This window comes from Cupressus sempervirens, chromosome 5 (genome assembly GCF_028749045.1).
Source record: "Cupressus sempervirens isolate cs-2001-9-10 chromosome 5, ASM2874904v1, whole genome shotgun sequence".
Classification (NCBI taxonomy): domain Eukaryota; kingdom Viridiplantae; phylum Streptophyta; class Pinopsida; order Cupressales; family Cupressaceae; genus Cupressus; species Cupressus sempervirens.
Genome location: NC_143122.1, coordinates 567,391,630 through 567,409,141, shown reverse-complemented (window position 1 = coordinate 567,409,141; position 17,512 = coordinate 567,391,630). Strand labels below are relative to the sequence as shown.

At 33.9% G+C, this 17,512-nt stretch overlaps 1 pseudogene; it reads right to left on the bottom strand.

Annotated features, from left to right (window-relative positions):
* The window catches only part of LOC149557192 (short-chain dehydrogenase/reductase 1-like), a 45,799-nt pseudogene extending 30,170 nt beyond the window's left edge, over positions 1-15,629 (bottom strand).
* Positions 15,630-17,512: the final 1,883 nt, after the last annotated feature.

Here is a 17,512-nt window from a genome sequence, read left to right as displayed (position 1 = left end):
TCATCCATTAAACCAAAATCTTGGTTCACTATAGATACCAACTTCTCTGCACTAGACTGAATGTAATGTAATAGATCAGATTACCCCATATTATCTCTACACCTTTCTACTCAAAACTGTCATGCCATTGTTGACATGCTCCCAAAAATGAATCAACCTGCACATTCCCTTTATCTTTCTTTTCCAATGTCACAACAAGAGTAAGTTCCAAGTGATCTTGGTCCAAAGGGCCTACAATTTCATGTAGATAGCCTCTTAGAAGCTCATTCTATTTGTGTAGCATCACCAATTCAAACTCATTTCCATCTAATTTCCATAACACCTCCTTGATTCCTATAGTGATCATTACTTTAGTTGTGTCTACCACGGGCTTTCCTAATAGGACTTCTTTAATCTGATAGTCCTTAGGAGTCAAATCTTTGGTATCTGCATGTGGAGGAGGGATGGCTATATGGGCAAGTAAGTCTTGGTCTTTATTATTCATTATGAAAGCCAATTGTTGCGCATCACCTGTAGGTGGTTCATGCTTCTTGATTGCTTTTACTAGCTCATCCATACTCTCCTCAAGAGTCATATCCAATTTCCTCTTTTTATGAATCATAACCTCCCTCTTCAACCATATTAGTGTAGTGCCCATGGGAGACATACATTTAGCCAAAGAGGAGGTTTCCACTACTGGCCCTTTACCCTTATCACTCCTTTCCAATGTCTTCTCCTTCTAAGAGAGATCTGCATTGGGAGTCTATGTATTTGTTGTAGCCAAAGTCCTTTCCTTTGTATCTTGAGAAGTTTGATGAGGTTCTTCAGGTATCTATCCCTTTGATACTTCATCGGTTGGCCTCTATTCTGACTCTTCTTCAGGTGCCACTTGTTCTTGTCCTTTGGTGACAAGAGAAAGAGGAGTGATTGAGCCTTTGTCTAAGAAAGAAAAGTCCTAAAATGATGGTGTTGATGTACCCAGAGACCCTTGTAGTAGAGGTGGCATTTGGTTCCAATCCTCTCCCAAAAGTTGGTTCGAGGGTGTATCTCGTGTCTTGTCACCCACCATTTCAGTTCCCATGGGCATAAAATCAAAATTAGAAATGTTGAAAATATATGTTTCTTGCCCTTCCTAAGAATCAATCCACTACAGTTGCTCATCTTCAAAAATGGTAACCTAAATAGGTTCCTTAGGAATGGATGGTGATGTTATAGTGGAGCTTCTTCTTCTCTCTTCTTGAGTAGCCCTAGCTAAACGAGTCCTCTAACTCAAAGGGAGATTATCTTCTTCATCTTCTGCCTTAGGTATGGTTTTAGGAACTGAAGGAATGGGGATAAATTTATTTTTTAATCTCCCCCTTCATGTCCTTTTCATAGTAAGTCCAACCTTAACCTTCTTAGTAGCTAAAGGAGTGGCCTCTTCCTCTTATGCAAGTGGTGACACCTCTTGTGCTTCTTGCTCCTTTCCTGTTCCTGTAAAGGCATTTGTGCCATATCTTGAGCTTGAGTTGCCTCTTCATCTTGAGGCTCTTTAGCTTTGGGCTCAACTTGCTTTAGGGAATCTCTTTTCCTCTTATTCTTTCATTTATCTAACTCTAAAGTAACTAACATCCTTGTGATATTGATATACCATTTCTGACTTGACTAGAGATTGAGTAGGGAAAATTGGTAATGTAACTTTTGCACCTCTACCCTTAACTAGGCATGTTATGGATTGAAAGGTAATAGTTAGTGGAACTGGGTTGAGGTTAAAAGGCTTCTTAATCCAATCCCTTGTCAACTAAATTATGCGCCTAGCCCTGTGGTTAATATCTACATTTTCATCCCTGTCAATCTCTACGTTCATAATCGACCTATCATATATCTTGTCTCGGTTATACAAGGGATCCAAGACATCTTGAGTGCCTTGTTGAAAAACCTTGAGTAGGACCTTTATTTTTAAGGCGCTCCCTGCTAGATATAGAGTCATCCTACAATAATTCCTTATTAAGATATCATAGTCATCTATTGTGTTCATCCAATTATCTTCAATGACATCTTCGTGCACAAATTGTTTCCCTACCAAATGCTGAACTCTGCCAATATTGCCAAAATAGGGATGAAGGGAGTTGTAATCTTCCAAGGGATATTGATCCAACTTTGAATCAAAAGTCATGATATCATGCTTCTGCTTTACCACAAGTGCACCTATAGTAATAAGCCATACCCATGTCTTCTTATGTTGTTTTCTCACTCTGTCATATGTAGATGTGAGTTGTCTTGTAATCTCCAATAAAATGAGCCTATCAATAGATATCTCGAGAGTTTCTTCAAATTCACCATTGTTAAGATTTAACCATAGACTATAATAAAAATTACATGCAAATATAAACAATATCAAAAAATAATAGATCACATAGAAAAGAACACAAGACATCGAGATTTAATGTAGTTCACCCAATCCCTGGGTTATGTCCACCAAACATCAAGTCCAATATTATTATGATCCATTGATTACAACCTGATTACAATTTGTAATCCCTCACATCTCAATACTTTTGCAAGAACCAATTTTTGCATCACACCTCATGAAACAATCCCTAACCCTAAGCTCTTTTATATAAGTATTTTTCCCACTTTAGGGTTAAAATTAGTTACAAGATGTCGGTCATAAATTGGTGAATATAAACAATAGCCAATTGGCAAATATTAGCCATTGGCAAATAGTAGCCAATCATTGGTGAATAGTAGCCCAATTTTTTTTTGCTATATACAGTACTTCCCTGATCAGTCACCTCAAACTAACAACCATCATACCAGCTACCCTTAGGTAAGTGAATTTTTTAAACTAGATGTAATTGGCACTAATCTTTGCAATCCTTGTTGCTACCTCTATTGACATCCTCTTAGCATTATAACCCTCTATGAATCAGATGATTGCAAATATGAAAGCATCATTCAGTATTAGGAATTCTTTGCTCTGATCTAAGAGCTTCTTCTTTACCAACTACAGATATACCACATAGGGCCAAGCATTGGCATCTTGCATGCTTCCCTTCTTGTATAGTCCTAGATAGTGAATTGTCTTTGTTGCCAATAAGTACACCAAATATGATGTCATGTAAAACTTGGGGTCAGCTATAAGTTGTTCATCTATGTTTTCACTTAGTATTGTGCAATTGGCATTTTGGTTGTTCTGATGGCCTCTATGAAATGGACCATCCACATGTGAAGATTCCCAGTTGCCAGTAGACCCATAATTCTTCTCAAAAGTATAATGGCATATCTGATGTCATCTTTCATATATCCCCTAGTCATGTCTACCTTTCTGACTCTTGATCCCACTAGTGTTCTATCAATAAAAAATGATGATTGTATGATCTCTGTGGCCTTCTTGTCATTCTCTCTATACCATCTTTCTACTTGATGATAAGTTATCATCACATATTGATCAGCTTTTGGGAGATTGAAAAATTTCTCAATGTTCCTCGATCTTAGGTCCAAGACTATCTCCCTTGTGATACTTTTGACAACTCTTTCTTTGGACACATAATTTTCAGCCAGATTCATAATGATCTCAAAGGACTGCATGGATGTGGGATGTGATGTTACATTCACCAACCTTGATTTGATAAGTGCTAACACCATTGGGGACCTCTCTTTAGGCTTATTGTAGAGTACAAGGAATGTGTTCTAGTCTATGTGTCCCAATTTAGTATTTCTAATCTTCGAATGATTATCCTGAAAAATGTGATTTCTTTGGTGCACCTTGAAACTTGAAGACACTGGGTTTTGGAGCAATCTTTTCAGCAAGTAAGGATGATAAGGAAGCCATTTTATCTACACAAAAAAAAAAATCATTAGCTCAAAGAACTCAAAATTAAACCCTAAACAAACCCTTATTGCTGAAAATTTAGACCTAATACACCAAAACAGTAGGAAACCAACTCAATCCCCCCCCCAAAAAAAAACCTTGAAGCAATTTAGCACACCTTGCACACCTTGAAAGGTGCACTAGGTGCTCTTTATGACCACTTTATAGTCATTTTGTGCATAGTTGCACACCTGCACAAGTGTGCGCCCTAATGGGGTGCACATATGTGTATGTGTTCTACTTGACACAAATATTTGTATATGCAATAAGTGGAGGGGTTTTTTTTAGTTGTCCTTGTATTATGCTAAGGGCACACGTGTGCACCTTGATGGGATGCGCATGTGCGCACCCTTATACTTAGTGCTTTGCTTAGGGTACAAAAAATGGTGTTGCGGATATCTTTGTGTTCAATGTTTTTGTAGAAAGGTGTGCATGTGCGCACCTTGGGGAGGTGCGCATGTGCACACCTTTCCCAAGGTTGCCTTAGGTTCTTTTTTTAGGTTTTATGTTTAGTAATGTGAATAAAGGTGTGCACATGTGCACCATGGATAGGTGTACATGTGTGCACCTTTGATGACTTAGTGTATTTGTTTGTGTAGGTTAGTGGGATGTTGGCCCATATTTGGAGGTGTGGATGTGTGGTTGCAAGGAGTTTGAAGAAGATAATGAGAAGAGGGGAGGGGGTCATGGGTATTTATAGACTAGGGATAGTGCACACCCTTTGGAGGTGTGCATGTGCACAGGTGTGCATCTCCAAAAGGAGATAGATGCACACTTGTGCATCTAGTACACCTCCACACCTTTGGAGGTGTGCTAGGTGTGCTAGGTGTGCTAGTGTGCACTTTAGCACAAAATTGACCCTTTCTTCTCAAATTTCCCAGTTCTGGCACCTGGGTTTCTCAGTTAAAGGACTAGACAGGACCCAAACTTCTAGGTAGAGTCCCAAAAATGACTCAGGCCCTAGGCTATAGGTCTGGGAAAAAAAAAAAATTCTCTAGGGGTTCCCCATTTCTAGGAGAAATGGAGCATACATTGTGAAACCACAACACCAACCTACTTCTAGGATTTTTCATTTGCAAGTTAACTCCCAAATTTTCCAAGTCAGTTTCTTCAGTTCAGAGGATGAGGGAATTTATATAAAATCTAAAATTTAAGCATAAGAAGTTCTTAAAGTTTATTTTGTTAGGATATTTGAGATAGGTTTAGCTTCATAGGAATTATAATAAAGAGTGTAGATTTTGGAATTTTTTTTAAAATTCTAGATTTTGCCATTTTTAGGATTCAATATGCCTTAATAGTGTTGCCTCCCAAAACCATTCCTAAGTTTCTAAGATGAAATTGAAATTGGAACAAGTATTATCCAATGATTCTAACTCATTTTATCACAAATCACATGATTTCAATTCCATATCTTTGGCTAGCTTAGCTTAACTATCACCCATATCCTTGACAAACTTGACTACCCAACAAGCCAAAGTTGCCCAACCTCATCCCCTCAACTTAGAGAATTGAAAATGCTACCAAGACCACTAAAGAACATCTAAGACAATGGGTAGAAGCAAGAAGTTGGGTATCAATTCCATGGGAGTCCCTAGATTGAGATCATGATCTTTTAGAAACAAGCACCTATTTTTAAAAAATGGGCACCCATATTAGGCTCAGGTGCTCGATCTGAATTTCAAAAAATGGGCACCCATTATTTTAAAAATTGGGTGCCCATTTTTTATTTTCAAAAAACGAGTACCAATTTTTGGAAAAATAAGAAATTTGAATTTTTAAAAAATGGGCACTTGTTTTTCAAAAGAAAAAAATGGGTACCTATTTTTAAAAAAATTGGGTGCTCATTTTTTACTTTAAAAAAACTTATGCCTATTTTTTTTAAAAATCATTTAAAATTATTTTTTTGGGATTTTAAATGTGTTTTAAATGTCTTTTTACTTTTTCAAAACGAGCACCCATTTTTTGAATTTCAAATATCGCCGGGTGCTCATTTCTTACAACATGGAGTAGGATTTTTTTCTCCTGCTTCATATTTTGGTTTAGGATAGGCTTGGTGAGACAAAGCCTATGCCTTGACCTCTCAAGTTTTGGCTAAGGCATTGATTTGACAAATTCACGCTTTACCATAATTTTTAGAGGGTCTTCCCAATCAAATTCTTTTACGAAACAAAAACCCATTAGAGTTCTCACTGTCCTGATTTCATAAATATAAATCTATAGAGGTATGATTTTATTTACTGTTTTTGTATTATTTTTTAATCAAAGGTGGTACCTAAATGTAAAATAATAAGGTTCACTAAAAATTTAATAAATTTTTTATTTTATGATTTTTAAAAAATAATTTATATGCCATCAAGCTACATACAATTACTTTGATGTTAAAAAATAAATTTTTGAAAAAAAATGAAATTTTGATCAAATTATGGTGTCCATGCATGAGAGGTTTTAAATTTTTTCTTTATAGCCAAAAATTGATAATAAAAACAATTATTCAATAAAAAATTAAGAAAAATTATTATAATTAATATTTTTTGTGTTAGGTAACTTCCTTTAAAATTATTTACAAAAATTCATTTATTTTTGTCAAATTATGGTATTCATACACAAGTGTGATATGGTCCTAAAATAGGCATTTAAAAAAAGTAGTTTTTAAAGATCCATACTAAAAAAGATCTATCATAAGAGTACTCAAATAAATTGCATATTCAAAAAGCAGATTCCAAACACCACAATTTTTATTTCTAAAGTTTTTTTATATTCAATCTCTAAATGCCTCAACTTTTGACATCTATTGATGAGAGATTTCAAAAATATGAAAAAGCACTTCCACTTTTTGTCCAAAAGTGAGACCCAACTTCTTGCACTTACCCTAATCACTTCCAATACTATGGAAAAAAAAATTGGGGTCCTCATTGGCAATGGGGCGATGGTGTTAAAATTAGCAACACTAGTCTATAAATTCACTTTCAAATCTTTACAGTTGCATAAATTTATTTGAGGATTTGTGTGAGGAAGGTATGTTGGCTTATATAAGAAAAAGAAAAAAAGTAGATTGTGAGTGTTTTTTGTGCATCTCTACCACATTCAGTTGGGCCCATTTGCCGTTGCACCAAAAGCCATGACTATTAGTGAACATGGAACACCACATAATTAACCACCTGTGGGCAGAGGAGCGCGTCGCATCACCCAAAAATCTCCCCCTCGACGCGCATACCAGGTGCTTACATGGGTCGGGAAGGCACCGGGGAGATTTGAACCCATGACCAGGCCAAAACCAGGCTCTGATACCAATTGTAGGGCCCATTTACCATTGCACCAAAAGCCATGACTGTTAGTGAACATGGAACACCACATAATTAACCACCTGTGGGCAGGGGAGCGCATTGCATCACCCAACAATCTCCCCCTCGACGCGCATACCAGGTGCTTACGCGGGTTGGGAAGGCACCAGGGATGCGCGTCGAGGGGGAGATTGTTGGGTGATGCGATGTGCTCCCCTGCCCACAGGTGGTTAATTATGTGGTGTTCCATGTTCACTAACAGTCATGGCTTTTGGTGCAACGGCAAATGGGCCCAACACATTCTGCAAGTTTTTCTATGGGGATGTGAAAATATTTGGTGAGTATTTGTCAACTTGGCCATCTATTAGCAAGGGTTGATCAATGTTCCACAAGGAAGTGCCCCCACTACAATCTTTGGTAATAGGGACATTTCAAAGGCTTGGGGAATTTCCTCTCATTGGCCTATAATTCCCCCTAGTTGGGGTATACTTGAATTTTACTCAATATAAAAATTCCACAACAAAATTTGTTCCCAAATAGAAATCTATAATTAAACATATGAAAGCTATATAAACTTGGTAAGAAATTACATTAAATAACATTTCATATGCAAATCTAATATATAGTTTTATTTACAATAATTGAGATCATAGTAGGTTTTGAAGAGGAGACCATGTTAGGGGCTCTAGAACATGTCCTACAACTAAGTTCAAGTGCATTATACAATGCCCCTTCGCTCACAAATGGTTGGATATGTCCATCCTATTTGGGTGCTCTACTAAGAAGGGGAACTTGCATCTTCCCTTCCTCCTTGTATTTCCTTACTAACCTCTCTAAGATTGTTGGTAGGGGTAGGAGAATATGTAAATTCAATAAACAAATAAATAATCTAAATTAGTTTATTAAAAACTAGACAACATCATTATCATGCATATTACAATAATTGCTATAACACAAAATGACTAATGCAGATTGTTAAATATTGATCTAATCCATTTCCTGGATGCCCTTTTATTAAATTAGTTTCTACCTTTTTATAGTCTTCTAGTGGTAGTGAAAGGTTATGTTCTTTTGGTCACAACATTTTCAAGGGCAACGTCTTCTCATATTATCATTACTTGTTAAAATAGTAAAATCACTGCCTTAATTTGTAATGAGATTTCTATGTTAATTATTAATGAGATTGCTGCCTTGATTGGTATTGCTCCTCAACATAATTATTTATGTGTATGGTGATCTCTATGTATATATTAGCTTATCCATCAATGTATGGAATAATACTTGAAACTTTGAAATGCTAGTCACTAAATATATTGGATTGCACAATGAAAATGGCAATGCCAAGTATCTATATCAAATACATTATAATAAAAATGTCAAAATATAAATGTCTAGTGGGCCAATGCCTATAATCATTCCTAGAGTCCATGTCAACTCCTCACCACTCAAATTGTTGGATCCCTCAAGATCAAGCTCCTCAAACCAATTCCAAACAACCCTAATTTAATGTCCCATTCTGGAATATATTTTACTTTTATCCAAAAATAACATTCTAATAATACAAAGAATATTCTATAAATGGATTATGTAATGACAAGTTAGCTAAGAGAAAATTATAATTAATTGACATCAAGCATTATGATCATAGATAATCCATATCACAAACAAAGTATTCTATTATATCCATTTCGTAACATATTTTCAACACCAACCACATTAGGAATCTGATGGAAAAGTATGATAGGATACTCAAACTGTCCCCTGCAACTAAGCCCAAGAGTGTAATGACCATCCAAGTCAATTCAACCCCTTGGTTCACAAGCAAACCAAATTGGGGTGGTAGACTTCTCAATTGAGGGAATCCATACTGGAGGATCTTGCTACTTCATTTCCTCACTAATCCTATTTAAGATTGCTTGATCTCAATCAAATGAAATTACCAGTGTTGTAATTCTTGTTAGAATTCCTGGAGACTATTGATCAACCAAGCCCAAGGGCAAGAAATCAGCCTCCAATGATTTGGCCCCTTGGCCAACAACCAAACCAACTTGAGGTTGGGTAATTGATGAGGACTATTGCATCTTCCTAATAGATTTATAAATAAGTAAATAATAAATATAGTTAGATTGAATACCACGTATACTAATCATTTTTCTTTATATTTTAGACTATTATACTTTTTCTAATTTTTATTCAAATCAGAATTGATCAAATTACATTGTTGAATGATTGATATTGTCTGAATGATTGGTGGACTTAATGAATTCCTTTGATTGTAAGGTTTGAGTTGTTGGTGAGTGATGATTAAGTTTTTTTTTATTAAATAATTAATGAGTGATGATGTAATGAACATTGGTTTGATATACTGGTGAATGATGATTGAATGAATTCTAATTTGAAAGGGTAGTTTGCTCATTGGTTGTTTTCTTGATTTGATAAGTGATGATTGCTTTTGTAGATTCATGAGAGATGATTGATAAATGATACTTGAATTCTTGGAATGACTTCTCCTTTAATGGTGTAAAGGGCACCATATTTCATAAGATTTGAGTCACCATCCTCCACTGTCGCCTTTTGAGAATAATAAATTATATTCCAAATTGATCTCCCTCGAATATCTTCCACAAATGAAACCTTCTTTATATCTTCCAATGTGAGGGAGATGGAAGATCTCTTCATCATGTCTTCTTTTTGGTAAGAGTCACAACCTTTCATAATTACCTCCCCTTGAAATACAACAATCTTTTATATTTTTTGTCTTTTGAAAGAATGACAACCTTTCACTATTAGTACGCTTTGAAAAAGTACAACCTTTCATAGTGTCTTCCCTTTGAAAGATCCACCACCTTATTTACTTACCATTCATTTCTTCTTTTATTAATCCTTGATTCACATGCTCCATTTTTTCTTCCTTCCCCATATCCCCTTTCAAATAAACTCTTCTTTCATTCATACCTTGTTTTAGAGTCACAACTCTTCATTTCATTACCTTATTAAAATTAAATCTTAATTATATTATATTAAATATTTTTTAATTTTATATGATAAATCCTATTTTAGATATAAGTGACATTGTGTTGGCTCTCTTGGCCTTACATCTCATTAGTTGTCAGACTATGCACATAAAGGTGTCGAAATCAGTGGGATACAAGTTTCTATATATCAAAAGGTTTTTGGTATAAAAAAAAAACTAACATCAAATATGGAAAATAAACTAAGCTACCTATTCGAGTTCAATTCAAAGTTTGAGTTAGAAGAACCGATATGACAAAATTTTGAAAAGGGGTTTGAGTTCATTCATACAAAAACTTGTAAAAATTATAAAATAATATATATAAGCTTTGCATTTTGTAAAAAAAATAGAAAAAAAACATTAAGTAAAGTATAAGTGTATATTACATTTAGGTAAAGCACATGCTAGTATGCAATGGGGTTCTTTGAAAAATTAATAAAATTTAGCATGCAAACACTAAATTAAAATTTATGAACATTAGCATTTAGATCTATGACTAATATTTATCATGATTTCGTTAGGGAATGATAATCAAATCTTCCTCACTTATATCTTTTACTTGTGCATTGTAATTTATCAACTCTATTATTCCATGCTAGGGCATGTTGAGATTGGTCACATATACTATAGGATTATCTCTCATTTAAATAGATCATACAAAGTTTAAAATAATATATAAGTAGTCCATAGTGATTAAGGGGGAACATTGGATTCTCCTTTATCATGTACATATTTAATCGTGGTTTGTTTTATTTTCTTGAATTAATGTGAATTCTTTAAAGTTTTTAGGAAATTTAAAAGAATTGGTTGAAAAGAATTTTTTAATAACTTTAATTTCTTAAAACTAAAAATAGATTTTGATCTTAATTATTTGTCCTAATTAGGATTTTAAATTACAACAAATAATTTCTTATAAATATTTTGGACTTTTATTATTTTATATGTTGAGCATAAATTACTAATAGAGTTGCCACGTGATTGCTCTATAGAGATGTTAATCTAGAGTGGCTATAGAGTATGGAAAACCAAATAAAAGCTACTTACAACTTTACAATGGCACAAATACTTGATAAAAGTGGGATATAATTAAGACCTTGAAGTATAATTTATTTTTAATGTCCATTCTGGAAAAAGAAAATGTTATACAACATCATTAATGATTTTTTTGTGTGTTTAGAAATACGAGTTTGATGAAAAAAAATCTAGCTTTAATAGGTTTTAGTCCATATGACTCAATAATGTGTAGTTTAGAATTTCCAAATGTGATGTATTGAGATAAATCTTGAATAGTAACTTTTGGAGATGATAGTCCCAATAATCAAGGTTAACTTTTAGAAACCCCCATTTGGAAAAAATGTATAAAGTCGTGGTGAATCCAACATTATTTTAGGGGCAAAAATTTAATTTGTATTGATGGTTTTTTTCCAAAATAGGAAAATTTTTAATTTTATTGGCAATTTATTTTCCGTCATATGAAATTTTTGTAAAACCATGGTGAATCTTTAATTATTTTAGAAAATTGCGACCAAAAGTAAAAATATCTAGAAACCATAAATTTGTATAATCCAACATACAATAACCCTTTTTTTATGATCGTTAGATGATCCAAAATTGATGGTATAAATCTTATTTCGAGCTAAAAAGTTAAAGTACAACAAGTTTTAGAGAAAGTTTCCAAAATAACGACACTTCCCCATAGTATAATCTATTTTGGGCCAAAGATTAGAAGGATTAAAAGTCCCTTAGAAAGTCTCTAGAAGAGAGACACTTGTCAAATCTATGTACTTTACATATAGCCCAACTAAAAGTTTTACCATAGATTGGCAAATGTGACCATCTATTCAGACATGCCTAAGAAATTATGGGCAAAAGTATTTAATTTACCATATGGAAAGATTAGATTCCATTGGCAAAGTCATCATCAAAACAAAAATAATTATGTATAATTATTGGTGATTGTTCTGAGCATGGGACCCAGTTTTCATAAATTGTGGGTGATGTCGCCACCCCAAAAGTGTAGAATTTTTTTCCAAATTTAGGGTCCCCAATGAGTGAGATTTTCCATTTGGCAAATATTTGCCACTAAAGTAAACCTTTACTCCCATGTATTGAAAATGTATAGTCTAAGAAGTGCTACTGACTCATCTAATGTTAATATAGACGCAGGGACCTATTGTACAAGTGAATGAAAATTTACACAAGTATCATCTAACTAATAAATCCAAATCCATTAGTGGTGATTCATATAATGTTAGTGAAAAGTGAGAGACCTTTTGCTATAAGTTAAGGAAAAGGGGTCCAAAAATCAAAATAGTGTAGAAGTGTTAAAATCAATGCAAGTGAGAAAGATAAAGACCATGTAGAGAAAGTAATTTAGATTAGATCTACTAAATTAATGAATACTATTACTTCAATTGATTTTACATCCACTAGGTAAATCTTATTGAGTGTGAACATATTTATAGCACGAGAAGTTTAATATACATGTTTCTATTTTACATCTTCCAAGTAAAAATCTTATTGAGTGTAAATATATTTATAACATGAAGATTTTTAATCTACATGTTTCTAAATTAGTAAGGTTAGGTAAATTGAAAAGGAATTAGTCAAAGGAAAGGTATTTGGTTAATGATAAAATATTTTTGTGGTAATTAAAGTCATCCTTTCCTTAGTAGCTAGCCTTATTAGATCTAACTTCCATCATATCTTTTTAAATAAAGAACTAAGTATATTTATAAAAACCTCTAAATTTTGTAGATAACATTTTGAAACTTGTATTGAATCTAAGAAATCATTCTATAGCCTCAAATAACTTTGAGCATGTTATAATAAAAAATAACAAGCATTTTTAAGAATGTTGTAGCCATTGCAAATGAAACCCAAATTCTTATATAAAAGGATAAATGGTCATTCTTTTGTTCTGACATTGATTTGATTAACATCTCAAAAGAACATATAAAATATGCATTTAATTTGAGTGTCTTCAGTTAAAATTACATTATTTTGTAGATTACATATTTAGAGGTTTGATGACAAGATAATTATATCTTATATGTAATATACATTGGACACATCACAACATTTTAGAATGATATATGGTAAACTTACTATTACTTGCAAGAAACTTGTTTGGTTGTTTAACATATTTAATACACACCATACTAGATATTTGTCATGTAATTGGATTAGTTCCTAGATTTACAAGAGAAAGTCATTGAAAGGAAAATAAAAACAATTTTGAAGTATATTAAATAAATTATTCGAAAGGGATATTTTATTCCTATAACAAGACCATTTCCTTGTTGAGTTTTATTGATTAAAATTAGTTTAGCAATGTGAATAGTAAACATATAGATAAGGATACATGTTTAAGTTGGGAATAGGCTTACTACTTAGAAGAACAAGAAACAAAATGATACAAAAGTAACAAATAAAAATTCTAGGTGTGTACGATATATTTCATTTTGAGTCTAAATATACTCTAAATGTGAACAAATAGTTAGAAAGTTTAGTTAAAGATTGGTGGTAGAACAGGTTAGTTACAACCACTTTTGGTTTGATCTTCAACAACACCTCCAAAAGTTCATATGTCGATTGCATGCATGGTTAGGTGGCAACTTACCTTGTTCTTGAGGCCTTGTATGTAGGCTCACACCCTTGTGGACCAGGTCCTAGGAAGAGGAAGATGATGACAATCAAATATATAGGTCATGTTGATGATAGTAATTGTCCTTGGGTGTGTCGTCAACTTGTAGCAAAGGAAGGTTGTGGCATGGGGATGGTTCAAGGAGATTCCTCCTCAGTCAAGGATGAGGCTATGACAGGGGTAGATGTTTCATTGATGGAGGATCCTATTGGGACATCCAATAGTGCTTTTGCAAGGGGTGGAAGGCATGGAGCTTCATTAGGTGGAGAAACCTTCTATTTCTCCTATGTTGAAGAAGCAACTTGGTTCAAGTGAACTATGGTCTTGTTGTGTTTAGTTTTTCGATTGCATATGGTTTTTTGGTAGCTATATCTTGATCACAATTTGGCCTCATTAGATAGTGATCTCGTAGTATTATCAACGTTGTGTCTTGGTCATGGTTTCTAGGTGATTTGGGGGCTTTTCTTTCTTGGTCTAGTTTGACCTTAAATGACAATCAACTATTTATAATCTTTTTTTTTACATACCATTATAAATATTATCATTGCTGGTAATATAAAAAACTTAGTTGAAACTTGTCAAACTCATTCAGTACTTTCAATTTTTTTGACACATAAGTTACTTGCCTATAATTTGTAAGTTGAGTTTGTTTAAAATTTCCAAGTTACATGGTGAACCTCTATTAAGGACTTGATAAGTTTGAAGATACGCTTTAGTATTGTAGAAAAGTCTATCATAAAATCTTATTTGTAGTACTTTTACATAAAACTTCATAAAGTTAATTTGGAGCAAGAATTTTTTTTTTTTAAAAGTGATTTTTGGATAAGTGACAAGATTATGAGAAAATAAAAACTGACATAAAGGTCCTCATGAACATGAAAGTCATGTGAATCTAGATGAAATGAGAGTTAAGTAAGCATTACATTCATTTTCATGAGAGATGGGTTCTTGTGAACTACTACTCATAAAACAAGTATTAATGAATTTGACTTTGAGCCACAAACCTGAAACCTAAAACTAATATTATCAATTGGAGGCCTTAGACTCAATGAATGGTAATGTAATATCATTAAGGCACCCACTTCTATAACTCCTTAGATGTGGACAAGAGAATAAAGCATGTACCCTAATTTCTACTACAATTAGGTATCTCCCACAAGACATATAGGGTAGTTCCATATTGTTGTGGACCATATAGAGCCAAAAATTTATGACTATTATCCGAATGACTCATACAATATACTCTAAGGGCCCTGAGAATTAGACTTAATTCTTAAAATTTCTAATCATCTATTTGAATGCACCAAACAGAGAATAGAAATACATATTCCTATTTTCTACTCCAGAATAACAATTCATATTCCCCCTATTCTTATTCGGCCAGCCAAACGGACTCTAACCAAATTTTGCTTTCTACCCAACTATTCTACCTTATATAATTTAGAGGATCAATATGGGAATAAAGAATTTGTACCAGGATATCCAGCTTTCCGTAGGTTTGCTTGATCCACTCTGCCAAACGACACGCGCTCTCCTCCGAAGTCACATCACATGGGAAGAACTCCAAATTGTGTTGAAACCCCTGATCTCTGAGCGATTGTAAAGCAGCTCTTCCTCGCTCCTCATTCCGAGCAGTGAGAATTACAGTGATTCCATTCTCACAAAGCTGCCGAGCGACCTCAAAACCTATGCCTTTGTTTGCCCCCGTCACCAGAGCCACTGTCTCCTCACTCCACCATTTCTCCGCACTGCAAATTTTGGCATCTCTTCTCATTGCATTTGACGCTAACGAACACTACGAATTGCAGCAAAATCATATCTTGAAATTGAAACCCTAAAGATCATACCTTGACATTCTGTCTCCCTCAAAACTCTGCACGGCTCTCCTGCGAAAGATTAAAGAGGCAATGTTTAGATGCAAATCTTTAAAAAATTGTATAAATTGCACTAAAAAACTGTAAATTATATCATGACATTCTTGTTTCACCCGACTATAGAGCTCTCTCCCGCAAAAGATTAAAATGGCAATGCAGAGATGCGCATCTTGGATGGCAAGTAGGAACGATATATCGGCCAAAATCAGCTGGCCATGGGTTTGGAATCTTACATTTAAAATACGGTCATTATCGAAGGGTCCGTCTTTGCAGCTGGTTCGTAAAGATAAATTGATTATTAAAGATCTCTTGTTAAGCACTATATATTATAAACTTCGGCAAACAGTAATGCTACAAGAAATATTTCGAGTCTTTAAATTTTCACTGATGTAAACTATCTGTTGCCAATTTGTTCTTTTGCGTAAGGTGACATGATCAAATCTTTTGCAAGCACCTTTGCTGCTTGGACCGAAAAAATAGAATGAAGAGCATAGGGAATTTGAGAAACAAAGAACTCATTCATAGTCATCATGAGTTATAAGTATAATATTTGTTGAACGTTTTGTAAATGGAATTGAAAACTAAATGGGTTCAATCTTAGTGGAAACTTCATATTTAATTATACTTGAGTTCGAATTGTACTAGGATAGGCGACCTCTTAGGAAGGTCCAATGTTTCATCTTTATGAGCATCACTAAGATGCAATGGATTTTAAGTGTTTAATTCATTCTTGTGAGAGATGAGTTATTGTGAGCTACTGCTCATGAAACATGGGTCAATAAGTTTAACTCAAAAACTACATTGTTAAATCATAGTAGCAATATCAGCAGATAAGTAGGGGATATTTTCTACAGCAAGTCAAATGATGATATTGCTATTAGGATAAAACTACAGAGTTTAATCCTTATAACAATATAAGAAATTGTGAGGTTTAAAGGGTTTACTTTATCATTAAAATTTGAAGTTCAAATAAACATCAAATTAGAAAAAATAGAGATCATAAGAATTGACAAACCAATGATTTGATATGTGATGTTGAGGCTCTTGTATTTTGCTATAGCGACCAAGGTTTCACTACATGACATGTGACATAGGAAGGCCTAATGATAATATCCTAAAGGGATAAATGTGAAGACTTGTACTTCTTTGGATTTGGTGTGTAGATCACAAGGTAGAAGGGATGAATCCTATGATGAACAAGGTTTTTCTATATGAAGAAATTGAGAGCCATATGACAAAAAATAAGTACAGGGATGACCATCTATTATGAAGGATGTAAATGGAGAAATTTTAGGGTCTCACAAGGGGTGAAGCCTCCCCATTGTATGGTGGTAAGCTTGGACTTAATGGTGAAGACTAAGGAGGAAACCTACACAAACTAGTGTCTAGAAAGATATTGCAGATAGAAGTGGAAAGGGTCAATAAGATAAAAGGTGGGAGAAGGATAAGAGAGAAAGGGGTGATTGGATACATCTAAAGGAGGTGACAAGGAGCTATAGCAATGTGCTAGGTGTAAAATGGGTTGAGCCTCTAGAAAATAGGTTTACAATTTGTTTGGATTAAGAGATTAGAAAAGAGATAATAGAAAACAAATTGTTTTCATCAAGATCAGGTTGATATGGAGATTTAAGGGTTTTTGGTCAAAACTCAATGAGCTACATAAATGGATATCAAAGTTTTAGAGCCCCATTTTGGAACTAAGTATTCATACTACCTTGAGGCCTGAGATTTTTTTATTGTATTTTTTAATAATAAAATCTTGTATGAATACCAATAGAGCTAGAAGGATAAAGAAATGTTGTTGCTGAAATCTTAATACTTGACATTCAACCCTAATCGAAAATGTTATGAAAAATATTTTGTTAT